We start from the raw sequence: 25,822 nt of genomic DNA, 5'->3' as shown, positions 1-25,822 counted from the left end.
TTATTTCCTAAATCTATGAGTGGAGGCCACCAGCCACTGTAGTATTAACAGTGCCTGGGGAATGTTACCAGTAGAAATATTGTTTATCACATTACATTTGCAGGTATCTTGAAAGATTACTATCTCCTAAATGATAGTAGTTACTAGACTCACCACTACATCTAGTATATTAATGCATTGATGAAGAACCACATATATAACTATATTACAATTTTTAAATATTTTTATAACTTTTTAAAAATCTTCCATATACTCTGCATTCTTGAAATATTACTCTGAGAAGGGATCCATAAGCCTCGCCAGACAGACAGAAGGCACAACAGGGTTAAGAACCCTCCTCCTTCCTTTGTGGGATGATTTCTTCCTACATCTGTGCCTCTTGGTAGTTGTGGGGTGATCTGCCTCAGCTTCTTTCACCCCACTGTTTGCTGAGGTTAATTTTAACTGATGTGCCATAGGTCCCTCATTTTCCCTCAGTGAGCATGTGTCCTGAAGCTTCCAGCTTGAGGGAGAGAATACTTTTCCAGAAATAGAAAGATTTTTTTGGGGGGGGGGATTTTTTTTTTTTATTCAAACAAAGTCACAAAAATTATAATCATCCTCATCAGTTCACTCAGTCCCACGTAATTAATTTTTTTTTCATCTTGATCTTTTGTTAGACTTTTATGAATTCATCAGTTTTCCATTAGAGTTCTGAAAATGCTTATTCATTCAGTTGAGCAGTTTAGTCAGTTACCAGAAACCTGTACTTGTCAGAGTATTTTCCATGAATTCCTTGAAGATGAAACCCTTTTATAGGAACATTTTTGCGAAAGCATCAGAGTCCAGAACTGTCTGTAAATGACAAAAGACTTAAAGATGACCACGGTTAAAGATTTGATGAAAGTTCATAATAATGCAATTGACAAGGAAATTTAGTTATTTCTGAGTTACACATTTTAAAGTAATAACTAGAATTATGACTTATAACATTATACCAGAACATATAAGATTTTTAGAAATTTCATGTAATGTCTGAAACATTTATATTAACATATTTCCATACAAATAACCCAAAGAAAGTTTACTATTAGTTTTTGTGTTTGTTTTTTTATACTGCAGGTTCTTATTAGTCATCAGTTTTATACACATCAGTGTATACATGTCAATCCCAATCGCCCAATTCAGCACACCACCATCCCCACCCCACCACGGTTTTTTCCCCCCTTGGTGTCCATACATTTGTTCTCTACATCTGTGTCTCAACTTCTGCCCTGCAAACCAGTTCATCTGTACCATTTTTCTAGGTTCCACATACATGCGTTAATATATGATATTTGTTTTTCTCTTTCTGACTTACTTCACTCTGTATGACAGTCTCTAGATCCATCCACGTCTCAAGAAATGACTCAATTTCATTCCTTTTTATGGCTGAGTAATATTCCATTGTATATATGTACCACATCTTCTTTATCCATTCGTCTGTCGATGGGCATTTAGATTGCTTCCATGACCTGGCAATTGTAAATAGTGCTGCAATGAACATTAGGGTGCATATGTCTTTTTGAATTATGGTTTTCTCTGGGTATGCCCAGTAGTGGGATTGCTGGATCATATGGTAATTCTATTTTTAGTTTTTTAAGGAACCTCCATACTGTTCTCCATAGTGGCTGTATCAATTTACATTCCCACCAACAGTGCAAGAGGGTTCCCTTTTCTCCACACCCTCTGCAGCATTTGTTTGTAGATTTTCCGATGATGCCCATTCTAACTGGTGTGAGGTGATACTTCATTGTAGTTTTGATTTGCATTTCTCTAATAATTAGTGATGTTGAGCAGCTTTTCATGTGCTTCTTGGCCATCTGTATGTCTTCTTTGGAGAAATGTCTATTTAGGTCTTCTGCCCATTTTTGGATTGGGTTGTTTGTTTCTTTAATATTGAGCTGCATGAGCTGTTTATATATTTTGGAGATTAATCCTTTGTCCATTGATTCGGTTGCGAATATTTTCTCTCATTCTGAGGGTTGTCTTTTTGTCTTGTTTATAGTTTCCTTTGCTGTGCAAAAGCTTTTAAGTTTCATTAGGTCCCATTTGTTTATTTTTGTTTTTATTTCCATTACTCTAGGAGGTGGATCAAAAAAGATCTTGCTGTGATTTATGTCAAAGAGTGTTCCTCCTATGTTTTCCTCTAAGAGTTTTATAATGTCCAGTGCTACATTTAGGTCTTGAATCCATTCTGAGTTTATTTTTGTGTATGGTGTTAGGGAGTGTTCTAATTTCATTCTTTTACATGTAGCTGTCCAGTTTTCCCAGCACCACTTATTAAAGAGACTGTCTTTTCTCCATTGTATATCCTTGTCTCCTTTGTCATAGATTAGTTGACCACAGGTGTGTGGGTTTATCTCTGGGCTTTCTATCTTGTTCCATTGATCTATGTTTCTGTTTTTGTGCCAGTACCATACTGTCTTGATTACTGTAGCTTTGTAGTATAGTCTGAAGTCAGGGAGTCTGATTCCTCCAGCTCCGTTTTTTTCCCTCAAGACTGCTTTGGCTATTTGGGGCCTTTTGTGTCTTCATACAAATTTTAAGATGATTTGTTCTAGCTCTGTAATAAATGCCACTGGTAATTTAATAGGAATGCATTGAATCTGTAGATTGCTTTGGGCGGTATAGTCATTTTCACAATATTGATTCTTCCAATCCAAGAACATGGTATAGCTCTCCATCTGTTGGTATCATCTTTAATTTCTTTCATCAGTGTCTTACAGTTTTCTGCATACAGGTCTTTTGTCTCCCTAGGTAGGTTTATTCCTAGGTATTTTATTCTTTTTGTTGCGATGGTAAATGGGAGTGTTTCCATAATTTCTCTTTCAGATTTTTCATCATTAGTGTAGAGGAATGCAAGAGATTTCTGTGCATTAATTTTGTAATCCTGCAACTTTACCAAATTCATTGATTAGCTCTAGTAGTTTTCTGGTGGCATTTTTAGGATTCTCTATGTATAGTATCATGTCATCTGCAAACAGTGACAGTTTTACTTGTTCTTTTCCAGTTTGTATTCCTTTTATTTCTTTTTCTTCTCTGATTGCTGTGGCTAGGACGTCCAAAACTATGCTGAATAATAGTGGTGAGAGTGGACATCCTTGTCTTGTTCCTGATCTTAGAGGAAATGCTTTCAGTTTTTCACCATTGAGAATGATGTTTACTGTGGGTTTGTCATATATGGCCTTTATTATGTTGAGGTAGGTTCCCTCTATGCCCACTTTCTGGAGAGTTTTTATCATAAATGGGTGTTGAATTTTGTCAAAAGCTTTTTCTGCATCTATTGAGATGATCATATGGTTTTTATCCTTCAATTTGTTAATATGGAATATCACATTGATTGATTTGCGTATATTGAAGAATCCTTGCATCCCTGGGATAAATCCCACTTGATCATGGTGTATGATCCTTTTAATGTGTTGTTGGATTCTGTTTGCTGGTATTTTGTTGAGGATTTTGCATCTATATTCATCAGTGATATTGGTCTGTAATTTTCTTTTTTTGTGAAATCTTTGTCTGGTTTTGGTATCAGGGTGATGGTGGCCTCATAGAATGAGTTTGGGAATGTTCCTTCCTCTGCAATTTTTTAAGATTTTTAATCATAGATGTACAGCTAGTTATTTTCAAATAAACCCTTTTGGGTATTTTTTTAAGTCGGAATATTCAGAGATGCTTTCTTCTTTTTTTGTGGTAAAATATACATAACATAAAATTTACCATTTTAGCCATTTTATTTATTTGTTTGTTTATTTATTTAAAAATTTTAGCTGTGTTGGGTCATCGTTGCTGTGCGAGGGCTTTCTCTAGTTGTGGCGAGCAGGGGCTACTCTTCATTGCGGTGCGTGGGCTTCTCATTGTGGTGGCTTCTCTTGTTGCAGAGCATGGGCTGTAGATGTGTGGGCTTCAGTAGTTGTGGTGCACAGGCTCAGTAGTTGTGGTGTGCGGGCTCAGTAATTGTGGCTCGCGGGCTCTAGAGCACAGATTCAGTAGTTGTGGCACACGGGTTTAGTTGCTCTGCGGTCTGTGGGATCTTCTTGGACCAGGACTTGAACCCATGTCTCCTGCATTGGTGGGTGGATTCTCAACCATTGCACCAGCGGGGAAGCCCTTTAGCCATTTTAAGTACAGTTCTGTGGCATTGAGTACATTCACTTTGTTGTATAACCGTCACCACCGTTTTTCCCCAGAACTTTTTCATCTTCCTCAACTGAAACTCTGTATCTTATGGTCTTTTGATAGAAAAAACTATCAATTTAAATTCCAGTCCACATGGCATTTCTTAAAGTTTGTAAAAGATTTCACACTAGATAGAAGTTTATATTTCTTAAACGGAGTTTAGAAGAGTGAGATTAATTCAGCTTCTTTAAAATTTTTGTGGAAACTGGGAAATCTTTCTTGGAGTAATATGCTACATATATATTTGCCCGTATTCTTTCTTAAATCGTTTTTAAGCTTTAAAAGTTTCCTTTTATTTTCTTCTCCTTAAAAAATTGACTCATGCACACATCTTCCTTTTGAGCCTGCTTTTATAAAAGAGAATCCTCAGCATCTCTTCCTTGGTAACATCATTGACTTTGTAAAATGGAATTTTGTTTAATATTGTTAGTTGTTTTTATAGGGCTTGTTTTTCTTGGAACATACCGTAAAACCAAAATATTTTGAATGTTACTCATTGACAGAGAGCAGTGAGAGTCAAGAGTTTGCATGATAACTTTAACCAGATTGCTAATACTAAAGCTCAATAAAAGAAAAAGATTTATTTATAATTACTGCCATTTCCAAGTATTTTTTAAAGCAGTTCCATACATAGAAACAATAACATGTACAAACTGCACTAACACAGAGCAATGGTGTCCTATTGCATTTGAGGAAATATAGAGAAAGATCAGGCAGTTTTTATTTTTTAATAGCTTAGTTATTACCATACTGTACTCTAGTAAATTTTGTGATTGTAAGATGGAAATGCAAACAGCAGTCCTTTTTCTGTTTATGACCGGTATTGTGCAATAATATCCATTGTTTTTAAAAGCAGGAAAAAAACGCATTGGGAGGATTTTTCTTTTACTTCATTTAAAATGCTCTCTAAAAGAAATCCCTTTCAATTAGAAAAAAAACACAAATGACTCATTAAATCTCCATTTAATAAAAGATATCTTTTTTCTGAATGAAACTAAAAATTTAAAAAGTGTCAAGAGCCGTTTGTGTTTAATATTTAGGTAGTTTGTTTTTATGGAGAGGATGCAAGTAAGACTTACTTTTGGCTTTCTAGTTTTTAATTCCTATTCCTAAAATTTTGGCCTAATGTGTTTTTGGTTGATGCATGACCAGGTTCATCTTCATGAGTGTTTATTTCAATGTTGGCATTGCTTCCTTTTGCTAAGTCAGCTTGTCATGGGAGCCAATTCTCTGAATGATTGTTTATTTTTAGTGGAAGAAAGTAATAAATATGGCAATCACTGATTAAAACAGAAACTCACCTTTTATTTGGAAGTATAATACAAGAGTTCTTTGAAATTGAGTAGTGTAACTGAAAAGAACTGACTCATCTTTTTAGTACTTATTATTCTATGTAGTGCAGTATTGTGAATTATCACAAAGATAGTTTTAACTTAATTTTATTTAACATTTAATAGCAATCAGGACAGCAGTATTTCTTGGTCATTTCTCAGTCATTTCCTGTTTACTGTTTTCCATAGTCATTAAAATCTTGTCTCTTATAAAACACAGTAAAGAAATTATGAAAACATTTTTGGCAGAGCATCTGTTTTTCCTGTACTGCAGAGTTTTTTTCTTTTCTTTAAAGGTCTAGTGTTGATGCCCTCACAAAGCCATACATGGCTGTGACAGAGACTTCATCTTAGACTTTTACTTCTGAGTCTTTTGATGAACACAGCTTTTTTTTTTTTTTGGCTGTGTCGGGTCTTAGTTGCAGCACGTGGGATCTTTTCATTAGGGCGTGCAGGCTCTTCCTTGCCGCGCACAGGCTTCTGTCTAGTTGTGACGGGTGGGCTCAGTAGTTGCAGCGCACGGGCTTAGTTGCCCTGCAGCATGTGGGATCTTAGTTCCCCAACCAGGGATCGAACCCGCGTCCCCTTGCATTGGAAGGTGCATTCTTAACCACTGGACCACCAGGGAAGTCCCTGAACACAACTATTATTAATATAAATTACTGCTCAAGATTTTGGGACTCCAGGAGTTATTTTGTGTTTATGTTCAGTGCATAAATCCCTGTTTTAAGGAGGTTTATTAAATATTAATTAGGTTATTATGGAAGGATACACAATTTTTTTGTCATATGGATCTTAAAAAAATGACATTTTCATATGCCTCAGAGAGCTGAACTGTCTGATCAGATGGGGAATCAGTTGACCTTGAAAGCCTTTTTCTCCCTGGCAGGAATGCCTGGCTAAATACATAAGGGCCCAGCATAAGCTGGTGGATCCTGGACAATGGATGACCAGCCTGCATCCGAATCCTGTGTTTTATGATTGTGCTAAAGTGCTCCTGTGTAGCCTAGCTGAATATTCTTGGAAACCAAATGATAAGGAACTGACATCACTCCTGAAAAAGTTAGTTTTAAGACCAAAATTTTACTTAAGTACAGAGTAAAACATGTTTATTTGGCACATTTGTATCAGGCATTGCACTAAACTCTGGTAACATGAAGATGGAACAAAATTGACCCAGCTTTCATGGAACTTGTAAGCTAATGAGGGAGTCAGAAAAGCAAAGTTTTGTCACACACATGTCAGATCTAGTAACATGTCAGACGTGCTCTAGGGATACAAATAAATGAGCAATTAATTTTGCTTCAGGATTTTCTTTAAATTAATTAGTTAATTTTATTTTTGGCTGCATTGGGTCTTCATTGCTGCACGTGGGCTTTCTCTAGTTGTGGCGACTGGGGGCTACTCTTTGTTGCGGTGCGCGGGCTTCTCATTGCAGTGGCTTCTCTTGTTGTGGAGCACAGGCTCTAGGCACGCAGGCTCAGTAGTTGTGGCTCGTGGGCTCTAGAGCACAGGCTCAGTAGTTGTGGGCTCTAGAGTGCAGGTTCAGTAGTTGTGGTGCACGGGCTTAGTTGCTCCACCACTTGTGGGATCTTCCTGGACTAGGGCTCGAACCTGTGTCCCCTGCATTGGCAGGTGGATTATTAACCACTGTGCCACCAGGGAAGTCCCAGGATTTTTTTTAAAAATGAAAGGCAGGGCTTTCCTGGTGGCGCAGTGGTTGAGAGTCCGCCTGCCAATGCAGGGGATACGGGTCGTGTCCCGGTTTGGGAAGATCCCACATGCCGCGGAGCGGCTGGGCCCGTGAGCCATGGACGCTAAGCCTGCGCATCCGGAGCCTGTGCTCCGCAACGGGAGAGGCCACAGCAGTGAGAGGCCCGCGTACCACAAAAAAAAGAAAAAAAAAAAGAAAGGCAAAATCATTTTACTCAAAGTCTTAAAAGATAAGGAGGTCCCAGGATTTTTTTTAAAAATGAAAGGCAAAATCATTTTACTCAAAGCCTTAAAAGATAAGGAGGTATTCTCAGTTGACCACTTGGAGATGGGCGGGAAGATCTTTTGTCTTCTAAGTAAAGGGACAAGTGCAAAGCCAAAGAATAGAAAAAGTGGCATGATAAGTTTGGGGGACATCAAATGGTCAAGATGGCGAAGAAACAAGCGTTCCATATAGGGGAGGGTGAGGTGGGTTAAGGTACAAAATGAGGCCAGAGCCTATTGTAATGGGCCAGAATTTTAAGTTCGCTAATGCCGAAAAGCCATGCAGTCTAAAAGTTGCTTGGCCTTAGGATGGGAGACTTCATTGTACTCTTGTAGCACTTTATACTGTTTTTGTTTAAATTTGGGCTCTGCTTTAGTTGGGTACAGAAGATAGGTATAATGAAGCTAATCACACAGAACAGTGGCTGATCAATGTCAAAAGACATGGTTGGTGCTTTTAGAATTCTCGGTAGAAAATCCAAAAGACAGCCCAAGGTTGTCAGAGAAAGACTCAGAGAGGTAGATTCAAACTAAGTTTTGAATAACGGATGGAATTTCAGTAGATATAGGAGAGAAAGAAGAGCATTTCAGATAAAATTGTCACCTGAACCAGGGCAGATGCTGGGAAAGTGTGCATTGTGTTTGGGGGCTAAGAGAGTGGCAGTTTGGCTAGAATAGTGTGCAGGGGAATAGTGGGAAGTAACTTTAGCACCACTGTATGTTCTAGGTTTAAATATAATTCTTTGTTTTCCACTTTAGATTGCTCTCCCATAGGAATAACCTGGTGTCCAAAGTAAGCATGCTTTCTTGGAAAACTGAAGTAAGTTTCAAGAAAAAGGGAATAAGCACACTTTCCCTGGTATGCCTGATCCTGTTGCAGGTCTTGCCATCATGTGACCAACATATTGGAAAGGGTGATAAGTTCATTTCAAAAAATGTTCATTGACCACAGTGTGATACCGCCTCGCACCTGTTAGAATGGCTATCATCAAAAAGACAAGAGATGACAAGTGTTGGCAAGGATATGGACAAAAGGGAGCCCTTGTGCACTGTTGGTGGGAATGTAAATTGATGCAGCCACTATGGAAAACAGTATGGAGGGTCCTCAAAAAATTAGAAATAGAGCTACCATATGATCCAGTAACCCCACTTCTATATGTATATTTGAAGGAAATTAAATCACTATCTTGAAGAGATATCTGCACCCTCAGATTCATTGCAGCATTATTCACAATAGCCAAGATATGGAAACCACCTAAATGTCTGTTGTTGGATGAATGGATAAAGAAATTGTTATATATAAATACAAATATATAGATAGTTGGATATATACATACGTACAGTGGAATAGTATTCAACCATAAAAAAGAAGGAAATCCTGCTGTTTGTGACTAAATGGATGAAACAGAAGCTAAGTGAAATAAGTTGGACAAAGATAGACAGATACTGTATGATCTCATTTATATGTGGAATCTAAAAAAGTTGAACTTGTAGAAGCAGAGTAGATTGGTAGTTGCCAGGGACTGGGGGGTGGGGGAGATGGGGAGATGTTGGTCAAAGGGTACAAACTTTCAGTTATAAGATGAATAATTTCTGGGGATCTAATGTATAACATGGTGACTATAGTTACCAATACTATATTGTATACCTGGAATTTCTTGAGAGAGTAGATTTTAAATGTACTCACTACACCAAAAAAAAAAAAATTAACTATATGAGGGGATGGATGTGTTTGTGGTAATCATTTCACAATATAGATATATATCAAATCATCAAATTGTACACCTTAAACTTACACAATCTTATTTGTCAATTATATCTCAATAAAACTGGCGGGCATGTTCATTGAGCTCCTGTCACGTGCCAGACACTATTCTGAGGTTCATCGGTGAACAGACAAACCTCTGCCCTGGTGGAGCTGACATCGTAATGTAAATATGAATAAATACAGTACAGAGAGGAAGGGAGAAATAAATTATTTGAGGGGAAGTAGTGGAAAGGGACTGGTACTGAAGGTGGTTGAGAGTGATGAATCCTCAAATAAAGTTTCTCCTACAGCATTTCCTTTAGTCAGATTACCAAGAAGCTACCTTTCCCCTGAGTTTGGAAAGTTGGCAGCCTAGATTTGGGTCTCTGAGCTGACCAGAGGCCATTGTTTGCAGGTCCCATCTGCCTGCAGTTGGGGACAGTTTCCCCAGTTTGCCTGAAATGTGCCCAAGTGTGTGCTGTAACATGGGGGGAGAAAGAGTGACCAACCTCAGGGGGTCAGGGAGAAAACCCCATAGTAACCCCAGATTGCTGGTGAATCAGAATCTCTGGAGGGGGCAGGGGAGACGGATTTCCATGTTTTTAATAACTAACTCCAGTCCATATTATTATTATTATTATATTTCATTTTATTTATTTATTTGCCATGTCACGCAGCTTGCAGAATCTTAGTTCCCCAACCAGGATTCGAACCCATGCCCTTGGCAGTGAAAGCGTGGAGTCCTAACACTGGACCACCAGGGAATTCCCCAGTCCATATTATTTTGAAGCAAATCCCAGACATTGTATTACTTCATTCATACCTATTTCAGTATGGGATCTCTAAAAGATATGAGTTATTTTTAAAAATGTAACCCAAGTTTCATTGTTACACCTTAAAATTTTTTTTTTCTTTTTTGCGGTACGCGGGCCTCTCACTGCTGTGGCCTCTCCCGTTGCGGAGCACAGGCTCCGGACGCGCAGGCTCAGCGGCCATGGCTCACGGGCCCAGCCGCTCCGCGGCATGTGGGATCCTCCTGGACCAGGGCACGAACCCGCGTCCCCTGCATAGGCAGGTGGACTCTCAACCACTGCGCCACCAGGGAAACCCTTAAAAAAAATTTTAACAGAATGTAATAGCAAATTTTCAATGCTGATGGACTTTGGGAAATTATAAATTTCTTTTTCAGGATTAAAGTAGAATTATGTGAGTTTTTAAGGCAAGGCCTTTGGGAACACAATATTTGCATAAAATGCAGCTGCCCTACATTTATTTATTTATTTATTTATTTAGAATAGCAAATAGTTTATTAGCAAGTACGTGGTTTTAGTGACAATAATAAATTCACTTGAACAGAAGACAGTAATCAAATCAAAAGAATAAATGCTTGCCAATCAGAAAATCTGTGGCCATTAGGGCTGTCATGTAGAAATCCAAAATCATTGAGTCCAAATCTTAATGAAGATACATCCTCTTATTAGTCCATATGGAACAGGTCCACAGTACCTGGAATCTGTAGAATTCTATAGATTATCACCTTCTAACCAAACATGACCCGTTGGCACATAACTGTGCTTTTAAATAAACCTGATGGACTATTGATAAGAATTTTGTCTCCTTCCAAACCAATTACTCTTTTACAAATATTTGATTTTGGATCACTCGGGCTTTTTGCAATCACAGTGTCACCTCTTTGGATACCATAAAAATGTCGACTAAAATTTTCTGCAAAGACAATATCTGAATTCTGAATTTTAAGCTCTATTGATGGTTCAGAACACATGACAACACCACCAGAGTATTCAAAAACACAATGAGTTATACAGCCAGACTGAATAATATAACCAACAAGCCGAAAGGTTTTTCCTGGAACACCACGAAGCATGGTTCTATGCAGACTCTGCCACCATTGGCCATATGTCTTTTCAACAATACATTCAATTTTTACGGTAGTTGCAGGGCTTCCAGAAAAAAACATCTAAAGCATGTCTCAAAACATATATAGGTGATCCATGGTTTCAAGATTCCTCTAGCCCCAAAGAACCCTGGAAGGCTCTCGCCCAGCACTCAGGTGGCTCTTTCTCCACAGCTGCCCTACATCTAAACCCGGGATATTTATTAAGTATTTATTATACCTGTTTATGTGCTATTTGCTGGGGATATGAAGATGAATATGACAAGATTCCTACTTTTGATGGTAGCACTGTAATATGTTTTTTACTGTAAGCTTCTAGAAGGTAGTCTGTTAGTAACATTTAGATTTGAAGTCAGTCTTTTAGTCCACTATACTTGAGCCATAACTTAATACCCAGAGTTCTTTACCACCACTAGCTGTGCAGTGGGAGAGAGTAGGCAGTTAAGTGCATCCTTCCACGCTGCAGGGCTTTGTTACTTCCAGAGTTGGGTATCTCTTGAACCACCTCAAAGACTTTTGAGACCCAACCCACAGTCTCTTTTGATGCCATCCTTTGTTTAGACCTCCTCTACCCAGCCTGGCACAGCATTGGCAGTTGAGATTAAAGGAGGATAAAGAGAGACCTGGAAATGTTTTCCCCAGGACCATCTTTGCATCAGTCAGACAATGCATACACAGGTCTTCTGTCAGTAGATTCCCATTAGATCTCAAGATTTTGAGAGGCTTTTAGTAAACATGTTAAGCAGAAATTTTATCAGCCCTGAAAATTTTCAGCATGTGTGTTTCTGGCTGGTTTTAAAATCTGTTGATGTTTCTGCAACTTGAGAACTCAGACCACCCAAGATTACTTCTGCAAATCCCAGTTTGAGAAACACCAATCTGTGTACGATTAATGGTTCTATAGTCAGTAAACTTAGGATCGTTAGCACTATGTTGGAATTTATCTTAAAGAAGTTTGATATATTCATCACTGTTCTCTTGCTAAAATAATCATGAATGTCTTGCTTTCTGTGGATCCTTGTGTTTCCATGTTCAGTTTGACCACCATTAAAGGTCATTCCTTTACAGCACACAACAAATCACTGAGTTCTGGAGTTGGATAAGTTAAATGATTTTCAAACTTTTTTCTCCCAGTTAAGAGTTCTATCACTGAGTTAAAGGGGAGAAGTGGAGCATTACAGTGCCTCTACCACCAACCTTTAGGCCTCCAAGACAGCTCCTGGACCCCTCAGAGAATCCTAGGTCCCCGGGGATCAAAGTTTTTAAATCACTGATGTGGCTATTAATTTCATTTAAAGATGAGAAAACAGGCCCTGAGAGATTGGAATTTGTCAGTAATCACAAGCCTAGTCAATGTCAGTATCCAGAACAAGCCCTTTCCAAATTCCGTGTCCCACCCGCCCCGACCTGTACATGTCCCCAGCCCCTGTAAAGCCTGGCCAGACTTCTTCCTGACCCCCCAAGGTTGGTCACTCTTTCCCCCCATGTTCTAGTGCATTGTTTAGCCAGCTGGATTGCTTAATATATTAGGTTTGTTTCTATTCCACCTCATTCCAAGTTGGAATTAAAGCAGCTTTAAGGCCTGGAATTTTTTTTTTTTTGATTCCTAAGTTTTTCTCCTAATAATGTTCTTAGTTTTTTCCACCTTTCTTCCTTGCTGTTAGTATGCTCTAGCTAGTTACAAAAAGAATGAAGGTCTTGGTTGAATAACAAAGGAAAAACTCAGAGCCCATCTTGTTGAGTTTGACAGCTTCTTTTTCTTACAAATGGGCATAATTGTGAAAATATACTAGTGTTTTCTCCTAGTAAAATGTCATATTATTTCACAAAAAAAATGACCAGCGACTTCACCTGAAAAAGCTTGGGAACCCCCGCCAAAAGCTCTAGCACTTCTTACCTTGCGTTGTGATGAATTGTTGCATCTCTCTCCCCAAAGAAAGGGAGTTCCTTACAATCAGGAACTGTGCCAGGAAGTTTGACACAGCCTTGCAATTACAAAATTTAACAGTCCGGGGACTTTCCTGGTGGTCCAGTGGTTAAGACTCTATGCTTGCACTGCAGGGGGCACAAGTTTGATCCCTGGTTGGTGAACTAAGATTCCGTGTGCTGCACGGTGCAGCCAAAAAATAATAAAAATAAAATTTAACAGTCCATAACAGTGACAATATAGTAAAAGGAATAAGATGAAAATACTTTATATCTTAGATGACGTAAACAGTTACTTGCCCTGGGTAAGTGACTGTTTTATGGTGTAACTTTTTCATCATGACACTTATCAGAATATTGTTTGCTTAAACATAATAATTTACTTCTTGGCCTTGCTTTTACAGTCCTACAAAAATGTTAAGGGTATTTACATTTATTATTGCATTTTATGTCATACTCATTTGATATTCCCAGTCCTTAACAGAGGACCTGGCACATAGTGGGTGCTAAATGTTGTCTAAATGCTTATTCTTTTCAACCACTGAACAAGTTCATTAAAGGTAGTAATTAGTGAAGCGGCTTTCCCCATTCCCTAAGCTATTCTTCAGGGTAGAAAACAGAAGGAGGCAGGGGATAAAACTACAATTTACTGTCCTCCCTTTCTCCTTTCCTCCTTTGAGGATGCTCTGATTCTATAATTCATGCTAATGAACTCATATAAGCTGTTCTTACCTCCTAAAGTGATTTCTTCCAAAACCTTAAAAATCGCTATAGGACCAAGATGCAATGACAGGGATTGGATTGACCTTCCTGCATAAAACAGTTAAAAGTTAGATTAAATATATTAAACAATGGTTTTTAGACATTGAATATCAGGCAGCACAGGACAGGGATTCATGAGAAATAGAAAACAGATAAGGTAAGCCCTGTAACTGCCCCAGCTTCTGTCTGGGGAGTTTTCAGGCCATAGCGCAGGGAAGGGGAATCCAGATGGAGTCTAGTAATCTTCCTGAGTTGAGCTGATGCAGCTGGGGGGTAAAAGTGGCTAAAACTCATTGGGCAGAGCACCAGAGGAGAGAGCTACATGAAGATAAAACCCTGGAGAGCTGCAGAGAGTCTCTCTTGAGTCTTCAGCTGGTAACCTGATCGGTACATGTGTGTGGGGAAACTACCCAAGTCATGGGAAAGAATCAACCAAAAACATTATAGGAAATAACACTTGGAGCTCACACAGGGCAGAGAAGAGTTTGTGTGCCCACCTGCAAGACTGCAAAAATCCTTGTAATTCATGGGACATCAAGTGAAGTACTCGGAAGGGTATTGCCTCACTATAGGGCAAAATTAGCCCTAGACTAAAGACTGACAAAGCTTAAAAGCAGACCTCAAGAGAATCAAACCATTTACACGTAACTTAATTGTGTCCTAGACAAAGTTCAAAAGTATCTATAGGAATACAAAAATATCCAGTACTCAATAATGTAAAATTAGCAATGTCTGGAATCCAATAAAAAAGTACCAGGCATACAAAGGAGAAAAATACCACCCACTATGAGGAGGACAAAAATCAATCAGGAGAAAAAGACCTAGAAATGATATAAATGATAGAATTAGTAGAGAAGGACATTAAAAAGCTGTCACTATTCTGCATAATTTCAAGAAGGTAGAGGAAAGATTGAACATATTAAATAAAGAAATGGAAGATATTAAAAAAAAACCAACTTCTAGAGATGAAAACTACAATGTTTGAAAATAAAAAATACATTGGATGCAATTAACAAGCAGATTAGACACTGCAGAAGAAAAAATTAGTGTGCTTGAAGACATAGCAATAGAAACTATCCTAAATGAAAGCCAGAGAGATAAAAGGACACTTAAAAAAATTTTTTTTAAAGAGCACCAGTGAACTGTGGAACCACTTCAAGCAGCATAATCGTAGGTAATTGGAGTCCCTGAAGGAGGGGTAGGGACACAAAATATATGAAGGAATGGCTGAAATTGTTCTAAATTGGAGGAAAATTATAAACCTACAGATCCTAGAAGTTTAATGAACCCCAAGCACAAGAAGCATGAAGAAAATGATGCCAAGGCATATCAGAATCAGATTGCTTAAAACCAGTGATAAAGAGAAAAAGTTTAAAGCATTGGAGTGGGGGTGGGGTGGGGAGGGGAGACCTATCATGTACAAAAAGACAAAAGTAAGAATGACAGCAGAATTCTATTTGGAAACAATGCAAGCAAGAAACAGTGTAGCAATATCTTTAAAGATCCAAAAGAGAAGAAAAAACTCAGTCTAGAACTATATGTCCCATGAAATACATTTCAAAAATGAAGGCAGAATAAACACTTTTTTTAAAGACATACGAAAACTGAAAGAATTCATCACCAGATCTGTACTACAAAAATATTAAAAGAAATCCTCCAGGGGCTTCCCTCGTGGTACAGTGGTTAAGAATCCCCCTGCCAATGCAGGGGACAAGGGTTTGAGCCCTGGCCTGGGAAGATCCCACATGCTGCGGAGCAGCTAAACCCAGCGTGCTACAACTACTGAAGCCCTCATGCCTAGAGCCCGTGCTCTGCAGCAAAGAGAAGCTACCGCAGTGAGAAGCCCATGCACCACAACGAAGGGTAACTCCCGCTTGCCACAACTAGAGAAAGCCCGCACACAGCAACGAAGACCCAACCCAGCCAAAAATAAATAAATTAATTAATTTTTTTTAAAAAAGAAATCCTTCAGAAGGGAGAAAATGATACCAGATGAAAATTGGATTTACTCAAAGGAACGAACAGCACTGGAACTGGTAAATATGTGGGTAAAAATAAAAGTGACTACAGCTCGTTATACCTTGAATAGCTCAGGCACAGATCACATGAGAACACTGCAACCATTCCACAGCTCATGATTGCTTAAATAAAGTTTCCCAATGATCCCTCTGCTAGCCTCAGCACCTTTTAAAGGTAAATTTGTTTGTAAATGATTGGGAAATTATGGCATATACTGATGCTATACCAAATTAGTGCAAATAAAGCAAATGTCAGTAATTTTTTGTATGTTGGTAAAATAGCCTATTATATTGACTCTTGGTGATCTTTTAAAGTTTTAGCTTCCTAGTCATTTTCACTATGTAATGTTTTTGGAAGAAGAAAAAGAACAGAGAGGCATATAAGGAAGAGAAGAGAATCATTCGTTATAGCAGTCACATACCAAATTTCATTTTGTGAAGTATTTGAAATCCTGTGTATGACTTTAAAAATTTTCTTCTACTGCTGCTAGATTATAATATCTTAAATCAGTAGAATTGATTTGCTTAGCTAGCTTTCCTGAAATAGCTGTTCTTGAAACCAATACATTTCTTGATATGAGAGCTCAGACTGTTCCCACTGTATGAAAAACATTTTAAATAGCCTGTCATCTTCCTTTTTATCCCTGTCTTAGAGGTCTTTAAAATCTTTCTGTGATCTTAATGAAAATCAGACTGTCTGGAAGATATTTCTTACAGATAGCTGATGTAGATTATTCTTGAGGCCACTAGGCTGCTTGAAAATTTTCCAGGTATTTGATCTCTGGTATGCTTACCTAGAGTGAGACTGATTTGAGATTCTTGTGTTTCATGGGTCTCCCCCATCCTCTTTGTTTTATTAATTGTATTTGGTGTGGGGGGCACCGTGTGGCTTGCAGGACCTTAGTTCTCCAACCAGGAATCAAACCCCGGGCCCCAGGCAGTGAAAACCCAGAATCCTAACCACTGGACTGCCAGGAAATTCCCATATTAATTGTATTTATTTCTTAAAATAAGCCTTTCACACATGTGGCATAACATTCAAGAGGTACAAAAGGACATATAAGTGAAGTGTATACCTTCCTCTGTGTTTCCAGCCACCCAGATTCCCTCACAGAAGCAGCTGGTGTTGCTGGTTATTTGTGCCTCATTTCAGGGTCTGAATATTTACAAACACATGTATATATTCTGCCTCCACCCAGCACTTGGGAGCATAAATCATGATTCATGCACACTGGAATATTACACAGCCGTTAAAAATAATGAGACAGACAGTTCTGCAGCCTGTGGAACGAAAAGCACATTCACAGAAAGATAGACAAAATGAAAAGGCAGAGGACTATGTACCAGATGAAGGAAAAAGATAAAACCCCAGAAAAACAACTAACTGAAGTGGAGATAGGCAACCTTCCAGGAAAAGAATTCAGAATAATGACAGTGAAGATGATGCAGGACCTCAAAAGAATAGAGGCAAAGATCAAGAAGATGCAATAAATGCTTAACAAACACCTAGAAGAATTAAAGAACAAACAAACAGAGATGAACAATACAATAACTGAAATGAAAAATACACTAGAAGGAATCAATAGCAGAATAACTGAGGCAGAAGAACGGATAGGTGACATGGAAGACAGAGTGGTGGAATTCACTGCCACAGAACAGAATAAAGAAAAAAAGAATTAAAAGAAATGAAGACAGCCTAAGAGACCTCTGGGACAACATTAAACACAACAACATTCGCATTATAGGGGTCCCAGAAGGAGAAGAGAGAGAGAAAGGACCCAAGAAAATATTTGAAGAGATTATAGTCGAAGACTTCCCTAACATGGGAAAGCAAATAGCCATCCAAGTCCAGGAAGCGCAGAGAGTCCCAGGCAGAATAAACCCAAGGAGAAACATGCCGAGACACATAGTAATCAAACTGACAAAAATTAAAGACAAAGAAAAATTATTCAAAGCAACAAGGGAAAAATGACAAATAACGTACAAGGGAACTCCCATAAGGTTAACAGCTGATTTCTCAGCAGAAACTCTACAAGCCAGAAGGGAGTGGCACGATATATTTAAAGTGATGAAAGGGAAGAACTTACAACCAAGATTACTCTACCTGGCAAGGATCTCATTCAGATTTGATGGAGAAACTAAAAGCTTTACAGACAAGCAAAAGCCGAGAGAATTAAGCACCACCAAACCAGCTGTACAGCAAATGCTAAAGTAACTTCTCTAAGTGGGAAACACAAGAGGAGAAAAGGACCTACAAAAACAAACCCATAACAATTAAGAAAATGGTCATAGGAACATACATATCAATAATTACCTTAAACGTGAATAGATTAAATGCTCCAACCAAAAGACACAGGCTCTCTGAATGGATACAAAAACAAGACCCGTATATATGCTGTCTACAAGAGACCCACTTCAGACCTAGGGACACATACAGACTGAAAGTGAGGGGATGGAAAAAGACATTCCATGCAAATGGAAATCAAAAGAAAGCTGGGGGCTTCCCTGGTGGCGCAGTGGTTGAGCGTCCGCCTGCCGATGCGGGGGACATGGGTTCGTGCCCCGGTCCGGGAGGATCCCACATGCTGCGGAGCGGCTGGGCCCGTGAGCCGTGGCCGCTGAGCCTGCGCGTCCGGAGCCTGTGCTTCGCAGCGGGAGAGGCCACAACAGTGAGAGGCCCACATACCGCAAAAAAAAAAAAGAAAGCTGGAGTAGCAATACTCATATCAGAGAAAATAGACTTTAAAATAAAGAATGTCACAAGAGACAAGGAAGGACACTACATAATGATCAAGGGATCAATCCAAGAAGAAGATACAGCAATTATAAATATATACGCACCCAACATAGGAGCACCTCAATACATAAGGCAACTGCTAACAACTAAAAAGAGGAAATTGACAGTAACACAATAATGGCGGGGGAATTTAACACCTCACTTACACCAATGGACAGATCATCCAGACAGAAAATTAATAAGGAAACACAAGCTTTAAATGACACAATAGACCAGTTAGATTTTATTGATATTTATAGGACATTCCATCCAAAAACAACAGATTATACTTTCCTCTCAAGTGCGCACGGAACATTCTCCAGGATAGATTACATCTTGGGTCCCAAATCAAGCCTCAGTAAATTTAAGAAATATGAAATCATATCAAGCATCTTTTCTGACCACAACACTATGAGATTAGAAATAAATTACAGGGGAAAAAACGTAAAAAACACAAACACATGGAGGCTAAACAATACGTTACTAAATAACCAAGAGATCACTGAAGAAATCAAAGAGGAAATCAAAAAATACTTAGAGACAAATGACGATAAAAACACTACGATCCAAAACCTATGGGATGCAGCAAAAGCAGTTCTAAGAGGGAAGTTTATAGCTATACAAGCCTACCTCAAGAAACAAGAAAAATCTCAAATAAACAATCTAACCTTACACCTAAACAAACTAGAGAAAGAAGAACAAACAAAACCCAAAGTTAGTAGAAGGAAAGAAATCATAAAGATCAGAGCAGAAATAAATGAAATAGAAACAAAGAAAACAATAGCAAAGATCAATAAAACTAAAAGCTGGTTCTTTGAGAAGATAAACAAAATTGATAAACCATTAGGCAGACTCATCAAGAAAAAGAGGGAGAGGACTCAAATCAATACAATTAGAAATGAAAAAGGAGAAGTTACAACAGACACCGTAGAAATACAAAGCATCCTAAGAGACTACTACAAGCAACTCTATGCCAATAAAACAGACAACCTGGAAGAAATGGACAAATTCTTAGAAAGGTATAACCTTCCAGGACTGAACCAGGAAGAAATAGAAAATATGAACAGACCAATCACGAGTAATGAAATTGAAACTGTGATAAAAAATCTTCCAACAAACAAAGTCCAGGACCAGAAGACTTCACAGGTGAATTCTAGCAAACATTTATAGAAGAGCTAACACCCATCCTTCTCAAACTCTTCCCAAAAATTGCAGAGGAAGGAACACTCCCAAACTCATTCTATGAGGCCACCATCACCCTGATACCAAAACCAGACAAAGATACTACAAAAAAAGAAAATTACAGACCAATATCACTGATGAAAATAGATGCAAAAATCCTCAACAAAATACCAGCAAACAGAATCCAACAACACATTAAAAGGATCATACACCATGATCAAGTGGGATTTATCCCAGGGATGCAAGGATTCTTCAATATACGGAAATCAATCAATGTGATATTCCATATTAACAAATTGAAGGATAAAAACCATATGATCATCTCAATAGATGCAGAAAAAGCTTTTGACAAAATTCAACACCCATTTATGATAAAAATTCTCCAGAAAATGGGCATAGAGGGAACCTACCTCAACATAATAAAGGCCATATATGACAAACCCACAGCAAACATCATTCTCAATGGTGAAAAACTGAAAGCATTTCCTCTAAGATCAGGAACAAGACAAGGATGTCCACTCTCACCACTATTATTCAGCATAGTTTTGGACGTCCTAGCCACAGCAATCAGAGAAGAAAAAGAAATAAAAGGAATACAAACTGGAAAAGAACAAGTAAAACTGTCTCTGTTTGCAGATGACATGATACTATACATAGAGAATCCTAAAAATGCCACCAGAAAACTACTAGAGCTAATCAATGAATTTGGTAAAGTTGCAGGATACAAAATTAATGCACAGAAATCTCTTGTATCCCTCTACACTAATGATGAAAAATCTGAAAGAGAAATTAAGGAAACATTCCCATTTACCACTGCAATAAAAAGAATAAAATACCTAGGAATAAACCTACCTAGGGAAACAAAAGACCTGTATGCAGAAAACTGTAAGACACTGATGAAAGAAATTAAAGATGATACCAACAGATGGAGAGCTATACCATGTTCTTGGATTGGAAGAATCAATATTGTGAAAATGACTATACTACCCAAAGCAATCTACAGATTCAATGCAATCCCTATCAAACTACCAATGGCATTTTTTACAGAGCTAGAACAAAAAATCTTAAAATTTGTATGGAGACACAAAGACCCCAAATAGCCAAAGCAGTCTTGAGGGTAAAAAACGGAGCTGGAGGAATCAGACTCCCTGACTTCAGACTATACTACAAAGCTACAGTAATCAAGACAGTATGGTACTGGCACAAAAACAGAAACATAGATCAATAGAACAAGATAGAAAGCCCAGAGATAAACCCACACACCTGTGGTCAACTAAGCTATGACAAAGAAGGCAAGGACGTACAATGGAGAAAAGACAGTCTCTTTAATAAGTGATGCTGGGAAAACTGGACGGCTACATGTAAAAGAATGAAATTAGAACACTCCCTAACACCATACACAAAAATAAACTCAGAATGGATTCAAGACCTAAATGTAAGACTGGACACTATAAAACTCTTAAAGGAAAACATAGGAGGAACACCCTTTGACATAAATCACAGCAAGATCTTTTTTGATCCACCTCCTAGAGTAATGGAAATAAAAACAAAAATAAACAAATGGGACCTAATGAAACTTAAAAGCTTTTGCACAGCAAAGGAAAACATAAACAAGACAAAAAGACAACCCTCAGAATGAGAGAAAATATTCACAACCGAATCAATGGACAAAGAATTAATCTCCAAAATATATAAACAGCTCATGCAGCTCAGTATTAAAGAAACAAACAACCCAATCCTAAAATGGGCAGAAGACCTAAACAGACATTTCTCCAAAGAAGACATACAGATGGCCAAGAAGCACATGAAAAGCTGCTCAACATCACTAATTATTAGAGAAATGCAAATCAAAACTACAATGAGGTATCACCTCACACCAGTTAGAATGGGCATCATCAGAAAATCTAAAAACAAATGCTGCAGAGGGTGTGGAGAAAAGGGAACCCTCTTGCACTGTTGTTGGGAATGTAAATTGATATAGCCACGGTGGAGAACAGTATGGAGGTTCCTTTAAAAAACTAAAAATAGAATTACCATATGATCCAGCAATCCCACTACTGGGCATATACCCAGAGAAAACCATAATTCAAAAAGGCACATGCACCCTAGTGTTCATTGCAGCACTATTTACAATAGCCAGGTCATGGAAGCAACCGAAATGCCTCTCGACAGATGAATGGATAAAGAAGTTGTGGTACATATATACAGTGGAATATTACTCAGCCATAAAAAGGAATGAAATTGGGTCATTTGTAGAGATGTGGATGGATCTAGAGACTGTCATACCGAGTGAAGTAAGTCAGAAAGAGAAAAACAAATATCGTATATTAATGCATATATGTGGAACCTAGAAAAGTGGTACAGATGAACTGGTTTGCAGGGCAGAAATAGAGACACAGATGTAGAAAACAAACATATGGACACCAAGGGGGGGAAAGTGGCGGGGGTGGAGGGTGGTGGTGGGATGAATTGGGAGATTGGGATTGACATGTATACACTAATATGTATAAAACAGATAACTAATAAGAACCTGCAGTGTAAAAAATAAAATACAAAGAAAAATGAGGCATATTTATACAGACTGACTTAGAAAGATACATGATCAAAGGAACAAGAAAGGTACACACCTCTTTCATTATGGACATAGAGTTTTTAAAAATGCTTTAAATAGAATTTAAATACCATAAAATGTACCCTGTAAAGTGTACAATTCAGTGGTTTAATTACACAACATTTCCATCACCTTAAGAAGAAACCCCCTACCCCTGACATCGAGGTTTTTAGTCTTTTGCTAAAACCAATCATGCTGCACTGGATATTCTTATACACATATCATTTCACACATGTAGAAGAATATCTGCGGGACGAGTACCTGGAAATATTTGCTAGGTGAAGTGATTTGTGCCCTTAAAACTTTGAAAGCGACTGCTAAATTGCCCTCTCCAGAGGTCACGTGAGTTTACACTCTCACTACCAGGGTATAAAAGTCCCTATTTCCCATTTCCTGACTAGCATAGTCCTTAACCAAACTTTTTTATCTTTGCCAATCTGACAAATAATAGTATCTCATTGTAACTTTAATTTCATTTCTCTTATTCTAAGTGAGGGTGATTACTTTTACATGTTTAGGAGCTACTTGTCTTTCCTTTTTTTATGAACTGATTTTTCTTACCCTTTGATTTTCTGCAGGGTAGCTGACTTTTTAAAAATAGGAATTATGTATTAAGGAGAAAAGCTGTTTGTGATATGAATTGAAAGTATTTTCCCGTCGTATGTTTTTTGGGGTTTTTTTAGTCTTTGACTTTATTCATGTTTTTTTTTCTTTTATCATGCAGAATTTAAAAATGTTTTGTCATCACATTTGGCAATCTTCTTTTATGACTTCTGCGTCTTGTGACATACTTAGCCTTTCCCTACTCCAAGATTATAAAAACAAAATTCTCCCATATGTTACTCTAGTACTTGAAGCTCTCCTCCTCCCTCCCATTTAACTCTTAGATCCACCTGGAATTTATTTTTGTGTAAGATGTGAGGTACGGCTCCACCTTCTTTTCTCTAGAAGGCTAACATCTTTCCCCCACTGATTGGAAATGTCACTTTCATAGTGCCTCTTGACTAAGAATAGTAAGAGCCATTTTAAATATTAGATTTAACTTTTTGAGAGTGGTAGTCAGGTGTCTGGGGCAGTGATTTCTGATCTCTTGGGGTGCCTATGAGGATTCTGTAAGAACTGCAATCCCCTTCTCTCCCTGACAAATTCTACTGCTGTAAACTGCTATTACTTAGGGGATGTGTCTTGCTCAAGTGTGCTGAACCAAGAAGTAGTTTTTAACCCCTTAGAGGGGGGACTTAACTTTCACACAGCCTTATAGGTTTCACCTGTGGCCAGAGGCCCATCTAGTGAATCCAGGGTTGTTACTTTAATGAGAAAAGAGCCTCAACAAGAGTCCAGAAGTAATGGGCGAATCTTTTCCAAAAAAACTAAGCTCTTCACTTTTGAGTCCGTTTCTGATCCTCAGGCTGTCTTCCCACTTTAGAATCGTAGTCAATTTCTACAGTTTTACTTTGGTAGATTTGCTTTGGTGGGCCGTGTGTCCTCCTGGGAAGGGACTACTGGCTCGGGCTGTAATATGACTGTGTTTTGGCACCCTGTAGAGCTGGGCATGTAGGGATAAGAGTCATCTCTTCTAATTTGAAACTGTTTATAGTCAGAAAAGAGTGCGGCCCTTTAAAAAGCAGAATTCTTGGGGTACCCCTGAGGATAAAGGCTCGTAGAGTTCTACCCAAGGAGGCCTGGAGGAGGAGGTCTGTCTGTTAGGAATGATGCCCCCGAGTAGGGCAGATGTCCCCCAGGAGCGTTTCGTCAAGCATTTGAGCGGTCTGCTTGGTTTGCTGTGGGGGATGTGCAATGGCTTTTAATTTCATTCAGTATTGTAAAATTGTTCTTTTATTTGGGCTACTCAAGGAGTAGCTTGTCACTTTGAGCTTTGGGGTAACAAATGTTCTCTGTGCTTGAAAGTCCCAGTGGCAGTGACACCTCCTCGGAGGAGTGACTGACGCTGCCTCCCTCCCTCAGTGTGTGTTAACCCTTGGGCATCTCATCCACTGGAGGAGCTGGGTACAGGTGTAAAGCAGTGAGGGAAGTGGGAGAGGCATGAAAGTGTTCTGCTTTGGTGTAAGCTATTTTTCACGTACGTTTTTATTAATTAGTTTGTTCCAGAGACTGTTAGACACTTAAAAAAAATAAATTTACAAAGGATACAGTGGAACTCCATTTAAATGGTCACGTTGAAGTAAAGAAATAATATCCACTTTATAGGCTTAATTATACGTCATATTTGGCTAATTTAGTCCATGCGAGTGTGCTGTCTGGGAGATAAGCCCAGGATACTGTAATGAGCAACAACAGCTAGTGCAGTTCTACATATTAACTATCATGATTTAAGGGAAGCTCTTCACACTGATGTCTACATATCTACTTAATGATAGTTTTCCTCTTTCTCTTTCCTGTCCCTTTTCACTCCTCAAAGTCATATTAGTAGAGTCGTCCTCGCATGCCCCTGGGCACCTGGACATCTGAGGGCTAGATGCAGACTTCACTTAGCCTGCTGTGCCTTTCACAGTTTTGGCCATGGATGTTACCTTTTGACAGGCTTTCCCCACTCTGACCTCCTCCTGTCTCACCCATCACCTCTCCTCTCCACTGATGATCCACTCAAATGGATTGTAATCGTCCGGATCATTCAGCAGCTGAACCAATTCTCCCATCAACGGGAAGGTCCCACATGGGGGGATACTTACCCCTTCCAGACCCTTCCTGAAGAGAGCAAGTTTCCTTCCATGTGGCAGGAGTACATTTTATATTTGTTTGGCCTTGTGACTGATAGGATGGGAAGCTGAGGGGAAGTGGAGAGGAGATGGCAGTTTTAACGGAGAAAAAAAACTTAGTAGAAACTCTGCCTCTGCCTTCTTCGGGCGTGTCCCTCTTCTGGGCATCTCTTCAGGATTTCATTCCTCCGTCCAACTGCCGTTCACAACTGCCCTTTCCAACGGCTCCAGAACTCTTGGCCTTGGCATTCCGTGATGTAAATTATTCCACTGCATGGCTCGAAATGGGTGCGAAGCAGTGTTGCCAGGTGTCGGATCACTAGTGTAAGTTTGCTGGATCTCGGGGGGAGGGAGGAGAAAGAAAGGGGGAGAGCTGCTCTTGGAATTTATACAGTTGTTATTGTTTCAGCCAGAGCACAGTGATTGCGCTGGTTAGGCTGGATGCTGTCGATGGCTGGGGAGAGAGAGAGATTTGGGCTTGGAGCTGGGGTGAATTTGGGGTTGAGGGTTTCTACTTTAAAGATTCCAGTGTTGGGATGCAGACTGTTTGGAATTGAACAGTTGGCGTTACTGCTGCAGAGGGAGGAACTTGGGACCTTCAGGGCAGAGCCTGTTGCAGTACTGCCTGGGGCGATGGTGCCTCTTCTGTCTCAAAAAGTAGGG

General features: G+C 38.9%; 1 protein-coding gene, 1 long non-coding RNA gene and 1 pseudogene across 8 annotated transcripts in view; 1 reads left to right on the top strand and 2 right to left on the bottom strand.

Moving 5' to 3' along the window:
- Positions 1 to 25,822, top strand: part of BICRAL (BICRA like chromatin remodeling complex associated protein) — a 105,273-nt gene that overhangs the window by 44,999 nt on the left and 34,452 nt on the right. Inside the window, exon 2 of one of the 7 annotated variants that reach the window (XM_067752951.1) lies at positions 8,265 to 8,325. The exons of 4 other annotated variants lie outside the window; for them this stretch is intronic. The gene's annotated coding sequence lies outside the window, so the exon portion shown is untranslated. Of the gene's footprint in view, positions 1 to 8,264; positions 8,326 to 24,357; positions 25,484 to 25,511; positions 25,817 to 25,822 lie in introns of those variants that run through there. 2 more of the 7 variants (XM_067752946.1, XM_067752952.1) reach the window with 2 other exon arrangements.
- LOC137231983 (uncharacterized) lies at positions 560 to 25,649 on the bottom strand. The gene is made up of 3 exons (XR_010946831.1): positions 25,133 to 25,649; positions 13,826 to 13,903; positions 560 to 834 (listed from the first exon to the last, which is right to left on the bottom strand). It is a non-coding gene; the product is annotated as an uncharacterized lncRNA (long non-coding RNA).
- LOC137231978 (mitochondrial inner membrane protease subunit 1 pseudogene) lies at positions 10,528 to 11,310 on the bottom strand (annotated as a pseudogene).

This window comes from Pseudorca crassidens, chromosome 10, assembly GCF_039906515.1.
Source record: "Pseudorca crassidens isolate mPseCra1 chromosome 10, mPseCra1.hap1, whole genome shotgun sequence".
NCBI lineage: Eukaryota > Metazoa > Chordata > Mammalia > Artiodactyla > Delphinidae > Pseudorca > Pseudorca crassidens.
The sequence above is the reverse complement of the archived record's forward strand: the minus strand, read 5'-3'. Positions and strand labels throughout refer to the sequence as shown.